This window comes from Octodon degus, unplaced genomic scaffold (genome assembly GCF_000260255.1).
Source record: "Octodon degus isolate 3935 unplaced genomic scaffold, OctDeg1.0 scaffold00203, whole genome shotgun sequence".
NCBI lineage: Eukaryota > Metazoa > Chordata > Mammalia > Rodentia > Octodontidae > Octodon > Octodon degus.
In genome coordinates, this window is record NW_004524779.1 from 872,087 (window position 1) to 890,895 (window position 18,809).

Consider the following 18,809-nt stretch of genomic DNA (forward strand, 5'->3'; position numbering starts at 1 on the left):
GGTGTGTGTGTGTGGCCAGCTCAGCCCACCAGGGGGCGGGGCGGGCTGGCATGTGGTGCTGGGGGATTGAACCGCGGTCCCTGATGCTTTGCTAAGCTTGTTCTAAGTAGGTGCTTTAGACCACTGAGCCATCTCTCCAGCCCCAAAATGCAGTTTTTATGGTCTAAATTCATCCCATCCATGAGATCCAAGTAAAGAAGGAAAAAATAAGCACACCCCTACCCCTACTTCCTCCACCCCCGCCCCAACCAGACTGAACGGGATGTGGTATCATGTTGGTAGCCCTCTCCAGAGAGTGACTGAAGCAAATACTATGAAGCATACTTGGGAGTTTTAACTAAGAAAAAGAAGCATCTCACAATGGAAAATCAGAACTCTAAGCAAAAAATCAAATCCCATGACTGACCACTAGCCAAACAGACTGATGAAAGAGATGGATGATTCAACATAGACTACATATATGTCTGAAAATAAAAACAGAAAAAGAGCCAATATGAAAACTCTGTATAGATCTTTAAATAAGAAAACATTAACAATATCTGCAAAGTAAAACAACATTTAAACAAGCAACAAAGACACATCAAAAGAGAGAATTAATGAACTGAGACATGTACTGAAGTGCCTAAGGTGTAGAACAGAGAAACAAAAAATATGAGAGAAGACGACAAAATAAAGGGGCTGGAGAATTCCCAGATCTGATGAAAGACACAAATCCTTTAATGTATCTAAGCAGGATACTGAGTTCAATCCCTGGTTCTTCAGGCTGAGTGGGGTAGTAGTTGTTGACTGGCAGTCAGAGATACTTTCCAGAGGTTTTAACTAAAGGTCCTCAACAGACAGCAGGCATTTTTTCCCCTGTATTTAGGACAGGGTCTACAGGGTCTCACTACGTAGATCAGATTCATAGTGATTCTCCTGTTTTCAGCTTCCCAAGCATTGGAATTACAGGTACACAACACCACACCCAGTCTCAATCACCTCTCAGCATGCCCAGGGGGCGGGGCCAGCACGGCAAGCTGGGGATCAAACCCTGGTCACTGAGCTCGGCCTAAGCAGGCACGTTAGTCTGCTAAGCTATCAGGCCAGCACAGTTGCAGGCATTTTTATCTTGGGTAGACATAACCTTGAGTCTCTGCATCCCATTTTAGCTCTAGGGAGTATTAAATGGCTCTTTTTCAGCATGTAAGGATCACACCTCTTCTGGTGCCTAATGATGCACTCTAAAAGAGTAAGAGACTTTTTGAGATAACTTCTGTCCAATGATCTTGCTGGACAACCTCCAAATGATATAGAGGAATGAAACTCCCAACCTGAAAGGTACCTGGGATGAATTCATGATCTCTAAAACCAAAAAATGAATTGTAGGGACAAACGGAGGTTAAGAGCAGAATATATATATATATATATATATATATATATTAGGGAAAAGAAAGTTTCTGTGTAAGACAGGGACAGAAGAGGGGACCTGAGTGGGTTGACCCCAAGGCTAGGTGTAATAATCTATCATTTTGGGCCTGAGAGATAGCTCAGCAGCTTAGGCGCCTGCCTAGCAAGCACAAGGTACCCTTTGGTCACTGGTACAAACAACAACAACAAACTTTCATTTTCATTTTGGATGAAAACATTATAACAGTGTTGAAAAATACAGATTATATACCCTTTCATCAAGATGTCCTATTACTAAGACTCTGCTCCAAAGATACACTGGCAAAAACACAAAGAGCTGTATGTACCAGGCAGTAAAGAGAGCAACTCCAATGTCCATAGTAGGAGACTAGGTATCACACACTAACATATTATAAAGCTACAAAAACAAATGGTGCTAGTCACAGCTAAATCCTGGAAACAACCCAAATGCCCATAACTGAGGAATGGATAGAAAACATGTAGTATATTTACACAACAGAGTATATTACTCAGGTATAAAAAAGCTTGAGGCTTTTGTAGGTAAACAGATGCAACTACAGACCATACTTGTAAGTGAAATAAATCATACCCAGCTGTACAAATAATAAAAAAATAAAATAAAAAGGATACTAGGCCCCTTCTAGTATACATGCATACTAGAAAAACAGTAAGCAGGGATGGGGAAGCCGGACTATCAATATACATATGCTATCAAGTTTATTCATATTACTATTTGTTTTTGAGACAGGGTCTCCCTATGTAGTTTAAGCTGGCCTTGAACTTACTATGTAGCAAGGCTGGCCTCCAACTCACAGAGATCCTCCTGCTTCAGCATTACAAGTGCTGGGATTACAGGTGTCCACTGCCCATGCCTAGCCTGTATTACTTTTTTGTTTGTGGAACTGGGGATTGAACTCAGGCCCTTGAGCTTGCCAGGCAAGCACTTATTCTACTGAGCCATCTCCCCAGTCCCATGTATTACTTCTTAAAAGATAAATTAAATCAAAGGCTTTCTAGTTTGAGATCTAACTGGAAAAAAATTGTATATATTTTAAATATATATGATTTGATAAGACACTGTATGTTTACAATCAAATCCACATATCCCTGCCACCACTTATAGTTACCATGTGTATAGAAGTAAAAGGATCTATACGGGCTTTTTTTTAATGGTTATTTTAGGGGAGAAGAGGGACAAAATGGAGGGACAGAATAAAAGCCAGGTTTCTCTGCATATATCTTGTTTTGTATATTTGATACAATTTTGTAAACCAGATAAAATCTGAGTGTAAGTAAATGATTACTACTTGTAACAGTACACTGAAAGTACCACAGAAACTCAATCTGACAATTCACTTTTCACTAAAACCAATCCTTCTATTTCTCATTTGCAGACAACACTTGAATCTTGTTTAGCTTTTCAACTGAACTAGATGTCGGGAAAAAAAAAAAAAAAAAAAAAAAAACCTGAATATAAACTGGCAGGAGCTGAGAATTCTCACATTCTTTATTCTTCTGTGTTCTCAACTTTAAGGCCAGCCTGAGCAACTAAGCAAGATGCTATTTCAAAATATAAAAAGAAGTCATGCTAATAAGCCTGTAATTTCAGCACTCAGGAGGTTGAGGCAGAAAGAGTTTGAGGCCTGCCTGGGGCTACAAAATGAGGTCAAGGCCAGCCTCAATTGCAGAGATCTGTCTCAAAAAAATAAAAAAGAAAAAAATAAGAGTGGAGATGTAGCTCAGTAGTAGAGCACTTGCCTAGAAGGCGTAAGATCCAGGGTTCAATCCCCAGTGCTAAATAAAGTATCACTCTTTTGTCTCCAATGTTTTGTTATATTAAAAGAATCAAGTGTCATTAATAGTAAATGACGGTCCACAAAATGCAAGTCAAATGAGATGGGAAACAAGGAAGGGGGAAGTAGGGAAGGAAGGAAGGAGGAAAAAAAAATGGGGAAAGTACAAACAAAGCTTCTGTAAATAAGGAGAGGAAAAGGGTTGAAGGGAGAGGAGGGGAATGGGAAAAAAAGCAGCACTATATATCACATACAGGTACAGACTCTTCTATGATGAATGTGATCGCCACATTTACACATTTAAAAAAAGAAAAATGCAAGCCAAGTTACAAATAAATTATTAGGAAAATGCAAATTTGCAGGACAGAGGCATGCACAAAAGTTAACTGAATTTTTATACACTAGACAGAAATCAGATAAAAAAAGATATAATCTGTAATATCATATGAAGTTCCTACAACAGAGGGTCCCAGATATTCTTGTTCGAGGTTCATAGTTCCTCTTCCCCCTTTTATTTCCCCGAGCTGAGGTTTCACGATGAAGTTCAGGCTAGCCTTGAACTTTGATCAAAATCCTCCTGCATCAGCCTCCTCAGTGCTGGGATTTATAGGCAGCACTGCCATGCCCAGCTCACGAGGCCCTTCCCACCTCAGTTCAGCTCACAGTGCCTTTAGGCCAACAGAAATTTCTAACAGCTTCACTTACTTGGCCTTAGGTTGGGACAACTCTATAAGTGATCATGCCCTAAAAACTTAATAACTATATGAAAAACCAATACACATAAATGAAAGAAAGTGACAGTGTGAGTGGGAAGCACACTGATGGGCACTGCTAAACTTCCAAACCTCAAACACTACCATCCTGATTTCCTGTCCATATTGATTTTATTTTTGGCTTTTAATCTCAGCAAACAATTCACCAAGATGGACACTGTCAAATGTATCACAGTCTAATGCTGAGCCAGTGATCTTGATATAGCTCTAGATGTCTGCAATGTGTCCAAGAAATACCAAAAGGGTTTTGTGAAAGGGCCAGGCAGATAGCTCAGTGGACTAAAGCGCCTGCTTAGGCAGTGCGCAGGGGCTGGAGTTTGATCCCCAGCACCACCAGCCCTGCCAGCGCCCAGGGCATGCTAGCACAAGACTGTAATACCAGCACTTGGGAGGCTGAAAAACAGAAGGATCACTACAAGTCTAAACTATATAGTGAGACCCTGTACTAAATACATAAAAAAAGTGGTGAGAACTTGGACCACTGGTTCTCAATTTATAAGGAAGACTAAAAGCCTAGGGGATAGCAGAGACACTGCACAAGAACAAGATGGCACAGCTCATCTTCATATGAAGAATTTTAACTAAAATGAATTCCTGTATCAGATATGACACCAGTTTTGCGTCTTTTCACACCCTCTTAGCCTCTCCACCTGCTTCAATCTGCTATTTCTGCAATGAGCTCTATCTGTTGTGGGCAACTGTTTCAAGGCACATTAACACCTTGCTCAGGATGTGCTGCACAGTGCACGACATGTGGCACCCACACACGTGCAACCTGGCAGTACAGGGGAAGTTAACTCTGCATGTGCGCGTGTGTTAGGGGGATAGGTCTCTGACCAATGGTGATGTGAGTTGACCCCTTTCTAACACTGTGACTTCCTTAAGGAACTCTATGGGGACAGCACCAGGAGGTCAAGCCCTTACTTACATTTCCCTTACATCGAACTTATAGTAATCTTCCTCCCAAATGCTGGGATTACAGGTATATGCCACCACCCTTGCTAGAACCCTGTTCCTAAGAAAAATAATCATAGGAAAATCTTTGAACAAAGAAAAGAAAAATAAGATAGGCTTCAAAGATACAATATTCTGGGCCAGGGAGATGGCTCAGTAGGATAAGTGCGTGACTGGCAAACGCAAGGATCTGAGTTCAATCCCTGGTTCCGCCAAGGAAAAAAAAAAAAAAAAAAAAAAAAAAGATACAATATTCCATGAGAAAATCTTAGCTTTATAATTTTTTTTTTTTAGAAAATCTTAGCTTTAAAAAAAAATTTTTTTTTTTTTGATGTGGAAATCAAACTCGGGACCTTTTCAAGCACTGTGCCACTAACCTATGGCACTAACACCTCAGTGCTCTTCTGAAGAGCACTAAAATAATGTTTATTATTGTATGTTTGGCAAATTTGTTAAAGGAATTACACAAATAAATGTAATTTAAACAGTAAAGGCAGAAAGCTCCTCAAAATATCCAAAGTTGATTAGCATCATTACATTTCAAAGCCTTTTTTTTTTTTGGCAAATGGAAACAGAAGCAGCAGCCAAGTACCACGCAGAAAAGCCTTCCTTCCCTACTATATACACTACTCGGCCACCAGCTCTTCTTTTTTTAATGTGTTTAGTACAGGGTCTACAAGGTCTCACTACACAGATCGAGGAAATGATCCTCCTATTTTCAGCCTCCCAAGTGCAGGGATTAGAGGTGTGAGCCACCACACACAGTCTCAGTTGCCAGTCTCAGCGTGCCCCAGGGGTGGAGCCGGCACAGCACACCAGGGCACACCGGGGATCAAATCCCAGTCCCTGCATCTGTCTAAGCAGGTGCTTTAATCTGCCAAGCTATCTGGCTGGCCTTGGCCACTAGCTCTTGATCTGTGTGTAGACAATAAGGAAAAATTTTTCCTCTCTTTCTTTTGAACATAAACAAGGGACAAACATGCTTGTTTATATTCTAATTTTACTAAAATTAGCAGGCTTTGTTTTGTATTAAAAAAAACAGAATTATCATCTTCGACTTAAAAAATTTAAAACCGGGCACGTGATACATGCTTATAATCTCAGCATTTGGGAGGCTGAGACAGGTGAGGTCAGCCTGGACTACAGAGTTCAAAGCCTGAACTCAATAGACAGCAAGAACCTGTCTCAAAATAAATAAATAAAAATAAAATAAATATAAAAGACTAACTCATGTTAGTACTTCCTTTACTCTATCCCTTCTTTGAGCTCCTACAGCTCTTAATGCCATTTCCATGCTTGTTACTAATTTAGTGCCTCTCAAATCCACTCATCCTTTTTGCCTACTCTGAAAATGAATCGGACTTGTACTTTTCCTGCCCCGCGCCAAGCTAGAGCAACAGTAAACTGTCAGTAGAGGGCACTAGAGAGATATTTCAAAAGAAAGATTCACTTCCTGGTTCCAGCCTGTCACTGACTCCAGAAGGGGAGGTGGTTGGCTGGTTTCTCCAGGGGTCAGCTCCTACACAGCAAGGTGACCAGTGGTACTGAGTCAACTGAACTGTCAGTGGTTTCCTCCACCCCCACTCTTCTGGGGTAATTTTGTAGCAGTCAAGACCTATTCATGAACTACTTTCTCTGGTACCCTAGTGGGAGAAACCTAATGTCTGCCCAACAAGGAACCATTAAAAGGCAGGTATCTCTAACATTTATTGATCCACCGCCATGCCCTCTCCAACGAAGTCTGATCTCAGCCCTGTGGGAAGGGATGGCTCTTGCGCAGCCCTAGTCCTCCAGCAGTTACTCCTTTCTTTTGCTATTCCTGTTCTTTTTACTTACTTATGTTCTACTTACTTGAATGAGGCCCTCATTACTCAATTTCTGTGTTAGTCTCATTTTTTCCTATTCAAGTTACTGTGTAGTTTCTCTCTCCTGATTGAACCTGAAATGACACAATCTCATTTGTCAACAAGGCACTTAAACTGGGTGTGGCAGTGCACATTTTAAGTACTAGGGAGGCTGAGGCAGGAGGATTGCTATGAGTTCTAGGCCAACCTGGGAAGCTGGCAGCAATTCCCCTTCCAATAAGCATACCATCATCAATCTGGAGACAATTAAAGTCAAAAGCCACGCTCAAATGGTCTCAAATCCAACTTTTGTGTAAACCGCATCTCTAATTTACTCTGAAAACAATACAACCACTCTAGGGAGGATCACCTCAACAACAAATGAGGACTGGAGTCAGAGCAGAAAATGCAGAAAAATCTAACAAGCAACTGCCATGAGTTCAAAAATGAAAAAACTGTAGCTTCCTAATGCCCTTTAACAACCTAAAGCAATTCTATTTAAAGAGTGTACAAGGACTGGTAATTATTTGTGATCAATGAAGAAAAAACATTGAGAGTTTACAAACTTTTGGAGCAATTGTTGACTAACAACAATCAACTGGCATTGGGCTTGGCTTGTATTCTGTATATGGCTTTATTTTTACAAAGTTATTAGCCTGCAATAGAAAGAATGTGAGAAATATTAATCTAAAATACTCTATTCTGAACATATATAAAAATACTGTTATTGGGGCTGGGATTCAGATCAGCGGCATGAGCACCTGCCCGGCAAGTGAAGGTCCTGAGTTCTAGTTCCAGTACAAAAATAAAAAACATAAATTCTTTTCTGGTTGGGTAGAGCAGCACATGCCTGTGATGCCAGCACTCGGGAAGCTGGGATAAGAGGATCTCCGTGAATTCGAGGCAGCTGGGGCTACATAAGCAAGTTCAAGGCCAACCTGAACTACACAGTGAGATCCTGTCTCAAAAATAACACCACTCAGGGAACTAAAGCATCTGCTCAGGCAGAGCGCAACGGCTGGGGTTCAATCCCCAGTGTGCTGTGCCAACCCCACCTGCAGGGCGTGCTGAGACTGGGCTTGGTGGTACATGACTGTAATACCAGTGCTTGGAAGGTTGAAAACAAAAGACTCATCAATAGGAGTCCAATCTACATAGTAAGACCCTGTACACCCTGTACCAAATACATTTAAAAAACAATAACAACACAAACTGTTTTGAAAAATGCTTTTACAGAGGCTTTGAATAAATCCCAAGGATATCAAAAGGGTCAATTAGGCCAGGTATGGCAGGGTACACCTATAGTCCCAGCACTCAGGAGACTGAGGCAGAAGGATTGCAGTGAATGTGAAGCCAGCCTAAGCCATAAGAATTCAGCCTCAACTACATATCAAAACCTGTCTCAAAAAACCCAAAAACTGACAAAAAAAAAAAAAAAGTCAGCATTACACAAAAAGATATTAAATGTCATTAGCCATCAAGGAAATGCAAATTAAAACCACAATGAAAACTCACTACTGGGCCAGGGACTTAGCTCTGTGGTACAGTGCCAGCCTGGAAAGGGTGAGATCCTGATTTCAGTTTCCTGTATCCCGGCCAGCCAAATAGTTCAGCAGATTAAAGCGCCTGCAAGCAGGCACAGGGGCTGAGGTTTGATCCCCAGGCCTGCCATGACAGCCCCGCCTCTGGGGCAACTGAGAGGGCAAGAGAGACTGGGCGTGGTGGCCTGCGCCAGCACTTGGGAGGCCATAAACAGGAGGATCACTATGAGTCCAATCTAGTAGTGAAACCCTGAACATCCTGTAGACCCTCCCCTAAAATAAAAATAAATAAAATTCCCATATCAACCCCCAAAAAGAAACATCACTACTATGACTATGCCAAAGCCAGAAGAAAATCGAAGGTGGGGATACAGCTCAGTGACTAAGCACTTGTCTAGCACATAAGAGGCCCTGGGTTTCATCCCCAGCATCACATACACGCACATGCTCAAAAAAAAAAAACGAAACAAACAAACAAAAAAAACCAGAAAGCAAGTCAGTCAGTATCAGTGCCGATGAGGACAGGGAGAAACTGGACCACTCACATACTGTCAGTGGGAAGAAAAATGAAAACAATCCAAACATCCAATGATTAATGAACAAATAAACGAATACAGCATCTAGACAATGGACTATTACTCTGCCATAAAAAAAAAATGTGGCTACGATTCATACTACAAAGACAGGCCTTGAAAACTCTGCTACTTTTTTTTTGGGGGGGGGGGTAAGGACTGGGAGAGTTGCCTTTTTGAAAAAAGGTAACACTATGCAGTCCAGGCTGGCCTTGAGTTTACTTTATTGTAGTCCAGACTGGTCTTGAACTTGCAATGATCCTCCAGCCTTAGCCTCCCCAGTGCTGGGATTACAGGCATGCACTACCACACTCAGCCAACATTGTTACTTAAAAAAATAAAAAAATAATAAAAAAATAAAAATAAAAAAAAAGCCACAGGGGCCGGGGAGATGGCTCAGTAGGATAAGCGCTTGACTGGCAAACAAAAGGATCTGAGTTCAATCCCCGGTTCCGCCAAAAAAAAAAAAAAAAAAAAAAAGGCCACAAAAGACCATCTCCTTCATAAATTCCATTTGTCCAGAAGACATAAAATTAAAAGACAAAAACAGCTTAATGGCTGTTTGGGAGGAGGGCAGGGACCATTGTAAAATACAAGGTTCTTTGTAAGATGAGAAAGTTCTAAAAACTGAACAGAAGTATCACTGGGAGATAGTATCGTGAACTAAAATGCATGCTTAGGCAAGCTCAGGCAAGCACAGTGACTGCAGTTCTATGTCCAGCACCACAGGCCGCACCAGCCCCACTCCCAGGGCTGGCTGAGCCAGCTAGCATCTGGGCATAGGGTGTAGTGGCACACACCTGTAATCCCAGTGCTGGGGAGGCTGAAAGTAAGAGGAACACCATGAGTCTGAGCTGCGTAGTGAGGTCCTGTAATAACCTGTAATAACCAAATACATTTAAAAAAAATGTATATATATATATATATATATATATCTCACTGGAATGAACATAGAGCTTTTCAAGGAGGCTACTTTTGAAGGTGACAAGATGACATACAGTTTTTGCTATGTTGAAGAATCACTTTCATGATTTCATCACTATGCCTTCTACATTCTATGCAATTCTTTTTAGAGAAAACATCTTATATACCCAGTCTCTTGGAAACGAATGCATCCCAGGCTGCCTCAAACTCATGCATTCCTCCTGCCTCAACTGCCTGGGTATTTTTCTCCAATGACAAAAATATGAATGTTTGATCTTTTCACACTTTTAAGAAATTAACATTCTTATAGGGTAATTTAAAAAAAATCATTTGCTTTGGACATTCACACCTTTGTAAGAATTCTCCAACTGCCCGAACCATCCTGGCCTTCCAAACAGCCTTTTCAGAATACATAATTACCCTAGTCTACTACTTGAGTTACTTATTCCTAAATTCACTCTCTGGACTGGTGATTTAGCTCAGTGGTAGAGTGCCCCTAGAGTCAATTCCTTGGACACTGTTAAGAAAAAAATGGCTATCACTTCACTCTGCTACTTAAAACCTTTCAGTGGCACTTCAGTGGTCCAATGGTTACATGCATTCTCTGCCCAGGTTCATCTCTTTTTAGTCTTTCTACGGTCTGTAAGTTTTTCCACTTTAATGATTTTTCTTAATAGCCATGTCAAGTCGCTACACATGGCCTTCCTGGAAGGCTTTGGACTGTTCACTAACCATCCCTTGACAATGGATCAAGGGATTCCTTCCACCCAGAACCTCTAATAACAAATCCAGAAGAGTCCTTGAACAAACCAGGATGAGCCGATCACCCTACTTTCCATGCCTGGCCTGTACTTGGTGAAAACTTCCAGTACTGGCCTAAATGTCCTCCTCTCAGGAAACTGCACTACCTTTGAAACACTCCCATTAGTTTATTTCCTTCTATCTTGACATTCACCACCACGATGGCTACATCTTCTCTACCAGCATTATAAAGCCCACAGCCAGGGTGCAGTGAGTTAATCTGAATAAACATTACAATAGCACACCTAGCACTGTAGTAGTGTGCCTAGGCCAAAGAAGGCCATGAGGTTATCTGCTGAATAACCTGGTGAATGAAAGGATTTATCTGTGATACCACCAGAGTTTAGTAGGGTTTCTCTACTTCTTTTTTTTTTTAATTTTTTTTTTATTTTAACATTTATTGTGTGTGTGTGTGTGTGTGTGTGTGTGTGTGGCCAGCTCAGCCCACCAGGGGGCGCGGCTGGCTGGCATGTGGTGCTGGGGGATTGAACCGCGGTCCCTGTGCTTTGCCAAGCTTGTTCCAAGTAGGTGCTTTAGACCACTGAGCCATCTCTCCAGCCCGGTTTCTCTACTTCTTTAGGGAAGTAAAGACCTAGGAAAATTAGGCAATGAATTTTGTATTCTACCTTAAGTATTGTAGAGAACTAAGATAACTAAATGTCCCACTTACCTTTGCTCTAACAATGGATAAGAGAAGCAGAAACATCACACTTTTTCCCCCAGAGGGTAACAAGGTTCTACATTTATTAAAGGTCAGAGCAGGATGTGGTGACGCACATCTGTAGTCCCAGCACTAAGGAGGCTGAGGCAGGAGGATCAACATGAGTTCAAGAAAGCTAGGGCTACATAGCAAGTGAAGGGCCAGCCTAAAGTACATAGCAAGATACTGTCTAAGAAAGAAAAGGGAGGGTGGGGAGTAACACTCTCTGTAGAGCGAATGTGGGCCAGTTAAAAGTAGGAAAAGAAGTTCCACAGTGGTCCCAGTGGCCAGAAACCTTACATTTTCAATTAGCAATAACCGTGCCTCGAATAAACCTCATTGGCTACGACACTGCCACTGTGCAAAGCTATAGAAACCTTACATTTTCAACCACGTGTTCAAGATGGGACCAGGACATGTCTCCAAATGCTAATCACCCAACCCCTAACACCAGTACTTCTCAGTATTCCTATCCAGAAAAATGGGATTTCAGGCAACAGGTCCTTCCTGAAACAGGACACAGGTTAGAGGGCATATGGTGACAAGTCCTGGTAAATAAAACACACACAGTGAGCCCAGAAAATTGTAGGGGTTGGGCAGCAGAACTGGGACATTTGAAACTTCTATTTTAAAAGTGTTTATTGTTCAAAAACGGGTGCAGTGGTGCACGCCTGTGATCCCAGCACTCCAGAGGCAGAGGCAGGAGGATCTTTGTTAAGTTCAAGACCAGCCTGAGCTACAAAGTGAGTTCAGGGCTCACTTTTATTTTTACACAAGATAAAAAAAGTATTCATTGTTTATTCTTCTTTTCCCCCTCTTTCATTTTTTGTTCTGTTTTGTTTTACTTTTTTTGAAACAAGGTCTCACTATGTAGCCCAGACTGGCCTCAAATTCACATTGATTGTCCAGTGATCTTCTTGTCTTGGCCTCCAGAATACTGGTATTACCGGTGTGCAACCACATCCAACAGTGCTTATTATTCTTGGGTTTTTTGTTGTTGTTGTTTCTTTTCTGTGGTACCGGGGATTGAACTCAGGACCTTACTGAGCTATCTCCCCAGCCCCTGTTTATTATTCTTAAAGTAACAGTAGTGTACATGGTCATTACAGAAACCTCAAAACAAAGCCAGGCAGTGACACATGTCTGATTAATGCCAGCTACTCCGAAGAGTAAGGAAAAAAGACTACAAGCTGTAACCAGTCTAGGCAAGTTGGCAAGACTATTTCAAGAAATACAAAAGGGCTGGAAATACAGCTCAGTGCTCTCTGGGTTCAAGCCCCTGTACTACAAAAGTGAACAAACAAAACAAAAACACATATAACACATATAAAGACAATCTTAAACTAGAATAGTCTAAAGCAAACAGAAAAATACAATTCCAGTTCCCAGAAATACCTATTTTTATTTTTACACAAGATAAAAAGCAGGAAAATGAGATCACTGGGGAAAAAATAATAAAAAGTCATAGTCTCTCATTCACTCATTCAAATATTCATGTACTGCCAAAATCCCTAAATTATGCCAATACTAGAGAACAAGATTTATAAAAATGCTTTTACAGCCAGGTGTGGTACAACACACCTGTAATCCAGTACTCAGGAGGCTGAGGCTAGAAGATCAATATACATTTGAGGCCAACCTGGGCTATGCAGGAAGTTCAAGACCAGCCTGTACTACATAGTGAGACCCTGTCTCAGGAAACAAGAAACAAAACAAAGATTTCATCTTGGTTTTGAGTTCACAGTGGAAAACAGTAACTTGGGACCCTGTAACTTGAAAAAGGAGCCAACAGGAACTAATGAGCAGTAGTGGAAAGAGGACTGAGGAAAGAGGCCTACTGATGAGGAGTTAGGCAGAAAAATTAAACCCGGCTTTTGAAGAATGCTGAGGAATTTGTCAGGCTAAAAAAGACAGGAAGGTCTCTTCATAAAAAGGAAATAGCAAAAAAAAAAAAAATTAAAAAAAAAAAAAAGGAAATAGCAAGTGTAAGGAAATTTTGTAATTCAGATATGAGTCTTTTTTCTTTCCTCTTCCTCTTGGCCTCCACCCAATCACTACACTTAAAGAAAGCAACAAAACATGACCAAGCATGAAGAAAGTAAAACAGCAAGGCTCAGAAAAGGCTCAAATAACACACACACATAACCTGGAAGGTGGGGACAGAGAAAGTAGGCAAGCAGCAACAAAAACACTAAGGAGAATTCAAAGGGAATAAAGTGTAGTTTTTTTTTCCCAAGTGTGACTACAAACCCCAAAAAATGGAAAAGGGGGGGCAGTGGGAGACCAGTAAGACAATAAACATATGAAAAGTGTACATTACTAGACAACAAAGAGATGCACATTAGGACAAGATATATCTTTCTATCAAAGTGGTTATCTCAGGTAAAATCTTTTACTGAAAGATGAAGATCAAGACTAATTTGATTGCTTACATGATGCTATGTCTTTTTTTTTTTTTTTTTTGCAGAACCGGGGATTGAACTTGCACTTGCCAGGGAAGCACTTACTCTACTGAGCTATCTCCCTGGCCCTAATACTCTTTTTTTTTTTTTTTTTTGCAGAACCGGGGATTGAACTTGCACTTGCCAGGGAAGCACTTACTCTACTGAGCTATCTCCCTGGCCCTAATACTCTAAGTCTTAAAGAACTGGACAGGGCTGGAGGAGTAGCTTGGTGGTTGAGCAAAAGCTTAGCATGCACACTGCTGCATTCGATCTCTTGAATCTACTATCCCCCACCCAAAAAAAAACCCCACAATGCTTTTCTAGTAAACAATGGTATACAATCAGAAGTTATAGATGTAGACGGTCGTAGAATTCTGCAAAGACAATTTATAACAGATTCTGAAGGATTTCCACTAACTATATATTCAAGTGCAGTGGAAAGAAAACTCAACCTAGAAGCCAAGCATGATGGCACAAACCTGTAATCTCAGCACTCAGGAGGCTAAGGCAGAAGAATGCCCACAAATTTCAGCCCAGGCTGGACTACACAGTGAGTTCAAGGCCATCCTGAACTATGTAGCAAGAGCCTGTCTCAAACAACAATAAAAACAACAAGGAACTCACAACCTAGCCATGCACTGCCTCATAAAATGAAGTTTGAGCATCTACTCAAAAGAAGACAGGAGGGCTGGCCAGATAGTTCAACGGATTAAAGTGCCTGCTTAGGCAGATGCAGGGACTGGGTGTTGTACCTGCCGTGCTGTGAGGTGAGGTGAGGTGAGGTGAGGTGAGGTGAGGTGAGGTGAGGTGTGGTGCAGTGCAGTGCGGTGCTGTGCCCTGCTGGCTTAGGGTATCCTGACACTGCTTGAGACTGGGCATGGTGGCACTCCCCCGTAATTCCAGCAATTCAGCGGCTGAAAATAGGAGGACCACTATAAGTCTGTATCTGTGTAGTAAGACCTTGTAAACTCTGTACTAAATACATTTTTTTAAAAAAAGAAGACGACGACAGTAGGAGGCTGGGGAGATAATTCAGTGGTCTAAGTGCCTGCCTGGCAAGCCTAAGGACCTGGTTTCAGTCCCCAGTCCCCACATGCTGTGCCAGCCACTGAAACTGGGTCTGGTGGATTTCATGCATGAAATCCCAGCACTGGGGAGGCTGAGACAGGAAGATGACTACAAGTGTGAGCTGCATAGGAAGACCTTGTGCCAAATAAATAAATAAATAAATAATTTTATTTTTATTTATTTTTTTGTATGTAGTGCAGGGTCTACAGGGTCTCATTACAGATTGGACTTGTAGTGATCTTCCTGTTTTTGGCCTCCCAAGTGCTGGGATTACAGACATGTACCACCACACTCAGTCTTTTAAAAAAATTTTTAAAAAAGGATAGGATATCTTGCCCCCTCGCCACCTGCCACCCCTTTATTCAGGGACCCTGCTCAGCCACCTTTGCTATACAGAGGCAGTTCTGTAGAGGCAGACCAGAGAACAGGGCCTTCTTTTCTCCTCTGATTTTTCTAGGCATAATAAAAACCATGCAAGTACCTATGTGCCTGCCAGGCTCAGGTGGAGGAGCTATACAGGACAGAAACACCTGTACTGATGCAGCCCCTCCCAGGGCACTGGCTAGACCAGGAAGGGTCCTTGCGCAGCTCCTGGAGATCAGAGATGCTCACATTCTGCGCCAGTTCCAAGGCACACAGATGGAAGCAGTGCGGGAAGGTTCTCAGTGAGCTCACCACAGGAGATGACTGTCTACTAAGGAGCGGGAAGCAGGCTAGCAACTGTGGCTAGTGGGCAGCAGTGCCCCTTCGGCAGAGGTTCATCCACACCAGGACAACTAACTGCAGACTCAAAGATTTCTCACAAATGCACAGCAGATGTTACTATTCAGTAATGAATAAAACTCCAAAAATAAGGCAGCACCAAGAGTGGAAAAATCACCCTTCCCATACAAGATAAATCAGGACAGGACAGGCTCTTGGGAGGCTGAGGCAGGAGGATCACTCCAAGACTGAGGCCAGCTGGGGCTGAGTTCCAGGTCTCAAATACTAGTATATTCACAAAATAGGATACATGTATTTTAAATATCGGATATAAGCAAACCAAACATAATTTACAAAGTAAAAAATAGAGAACATCAGCAGATAAATGGCTAAGTAAGACACTGGATGCACATATGCGACAGACATTTAAAAGTTCAAAGCAACAACAATACACAGGGGGCTGGTGAGATGGCTCAGTGGTCTAAAGCACCTACTTAGAACAAGCTCAGCAAAGCACAGGGACTGCGGTTCAATCCCCTAGCACCACATGTCAGCCAGCCCCGCCCCCTGGTGGGCTGAGCTGGCCACACACACACACACACACACACACACATAAATAAATAAAATTAAAAAAAAATACACAGAAAACAAAAAGCATCAAACATCTGAAAGCACACGTAATCCCAAAAGATTTAAGTGCTAAAACATACTACACCATGGCTCAGCTCTGAAAACAGTGTGCTACCTGAAATAAGCCAGATACAAAAGAATAAATATTGTCAGATCCTCCTGTGATGAAGCAAATTCCTAACAGACTGTGGACCTGAGGCAGGTGACTGGAGGCTGGGGCTCGAGAACCAGGTGCAAAGCAGTACGTACAGGGTTTTGGTTGAGAGTTATGAAAACCATTCTAGAGGTGAAAGATGGTGATAGCTGCACAAAAACATAAGTGGACTCAATGCCAAAGAACTGTGCACTTGAAAGCAGATAAGGGGGCTGGTAAGATGGCTCAGTGGTCTAAAGCACCTACTTAGAACAAGCTTATCAAAGCCCAGGGACCACGGTTCAATCCCCCAGCACCACATGCCAGCCAGCCCGCCCCCTGGTGGGCTGAGCTGGCCACACATACACACAAATAAATAAATAAATAAAATTTAAAAAAAAAAAGAAAGCAGATAAGATGGTAATTTTAGGTTATACACATTCAACAAAAAAATTTAAAAGGCCAAAGCAACAGCAATGCACTTAAAACAAAAAGCATTAAACATCTGAAAGCACACCTGTAATACCAGCACTCGGGAGACTGAGGCAGGAAGATCATTGTGAGTTTGAGACCCACCCACCAGGTTACAAAGTGAGCTCAAGGCCTGCCTGAACTGCATAGTGAGACCCTGTCTTAAAAAATTTTTTTTTAAAAATCTGAAAGCAAACATAATATATGATAAAAAGTATAAACACTTTCTTTCAGCATTCATTTTGGGCAAAAACCAAAAATAATCATATGCAATTCAAAAAGACACAACAAAAACAAAATGGCAAAGGAAGATAAAAGTTCAATAATATAATGAACAAAGAAAGAGACATGAGGGGCCAGGGAGATGACTCAGTAGAATAAGCGCTTCCCTGGCAAGCACAAGGGCCTGAGTTCAATCCCTGGTTCCACCAAAAAAAAAAAGAAAGAGACATGAATTGAAGTATATGAAAATAGTGAACAGGACAATCTTTCATGATGGTATAATCTACACTGAAGATCATTACAAGTAAGAATTTACATGAACACCAAATAATACTGCATCAAAACATGATAAATGAGAGGCCAGGGAGATGGCTAAGTGGAATAAGTGCTTCCCTGGCAAGCGTAAGGGCCTGAGTTCAATCCCCAGTTCCGCCAAAAAAAAAAAAAAAAAAAAAGATAAAAGAGGATGAGAAGACAGGCCACAAAATGGAAGAAAAAGCTGGGTGTGGTGGTACACCTTTATAGTCCCAGCACACAGCAGGCTGAGGCAAGAGGATCACTGCAAGTTTGAGGCCAGCCTAGGCTACACAGTGAGTTTAAGTGCAGCCTGAACTGCATTGCAAGACACTATCTCACAAAGACAAGAAAGGGGGGGGGGGAGCATGCACAAGCAAGCTAGCTCACTAACAACCTAATTTAAAAATAGGCAAAACATCTGCTGAGATGCTCCATCAAGGATGACATGCAGATGACAAAGCAGTACATGAAAAAATGCAACATTAGGGAGCTGGAGATTTAAGAAACACTGCAATACCACTTGTCACAGATTTATCAGAACAGAGTACTGCAGGGGCCGGGGAGATGGCTCAGTGGAATAAGCGCTTCCCTGGCAAGCGCAAGGGCCTGAGTTCAATCCCCAGTTCCGGGGGGAAAAAAAAAAAAAAAAAGGAAAAAAAAAAAAAAAAGAACAGAGTACTGCCCATGGGCTCCCAAGGCACAGCAACCTGAGCTCCCATTCATTAAGGGTGTTTTCCTAATGTTTAGGAAACAATGTAGCAGTTTTTTTTTTAAACTAAATACACTCTTACCATAGAATCCAGTAACTTTGTTGCTTGGTATTTACCCAAATCAAATGAAAACCTATATCCACACAAATATCTTCAAGCAAGGACCTAAACAGAAATTCTTCATCTTTTTCTTTTTTTTTTTTGGGGGGGGGGGGCAGAACCAGGGTTTGAACTCAGGCCCTTGCACTTAAGCCAGGGAAGCGCTTATTCTACTGAGCCATCTCCCCGGCCCCCTGAACAGAAATTCTAAGAAGATGTATAAGTGGCAGTAAGTACATGAAGAAAGACTGAATACCACTGATCATTAGGGAAATACAAATCAAAGCTATTAAAAAAAGAAATACTGAGTGCGTGCACGAGGAGAGGAGTGTGAGAAGCGAGAAGCACGAGAAGAGAGAGCGGTGTCTACCCGAGCGGTGTCTACCCGGCAGGACTCCTCATGAGGGAGTGTATCTCTATCCACGTGGGGCAGGCAGGTGTCCAGATCGGCAATGCCTGCTGGGAATTGTACTGCCTTGAACATGGAATCCAGCCTGATGGTCAGATGCCTAGCGACAAAACCAGTGGTGGCGGGGACGACTCCTTCAACACGTTCTTCAGTGAGACTGGGGCTGGCAAGCACGTGCCCAGAGCAGTGTTTGTGGACCTGGAGCCCACGGTGGTAGATGAAGTGCGCACCGGGACCTACCGACAGCACTTCCACCCGGAGCAGCTGATCACAGGGAAGGAAGATGCAGCTAATAATTATGCTAGAGGCCATTAC

General features: G+C 42.0%; 1 protein-coding gene and 1 pseudogene across 1 annotated transcript in view; both read right to left on the minus strand.

Annotated features, from left to right (window-relative positions):
- The window catches only part of Pak2 (p21 (RAC1) activated kinase 2), an 88,852-nt gene that overhangs the window by 63,151 nt on the left and 6,892 nt on the right, over positions 1-18,809 (minus strand). The window lies entirely within an intron of this gene.
- On the minus strand, positions 11,555-11,678 carry LOC111813606 (annotated as a pseudogene).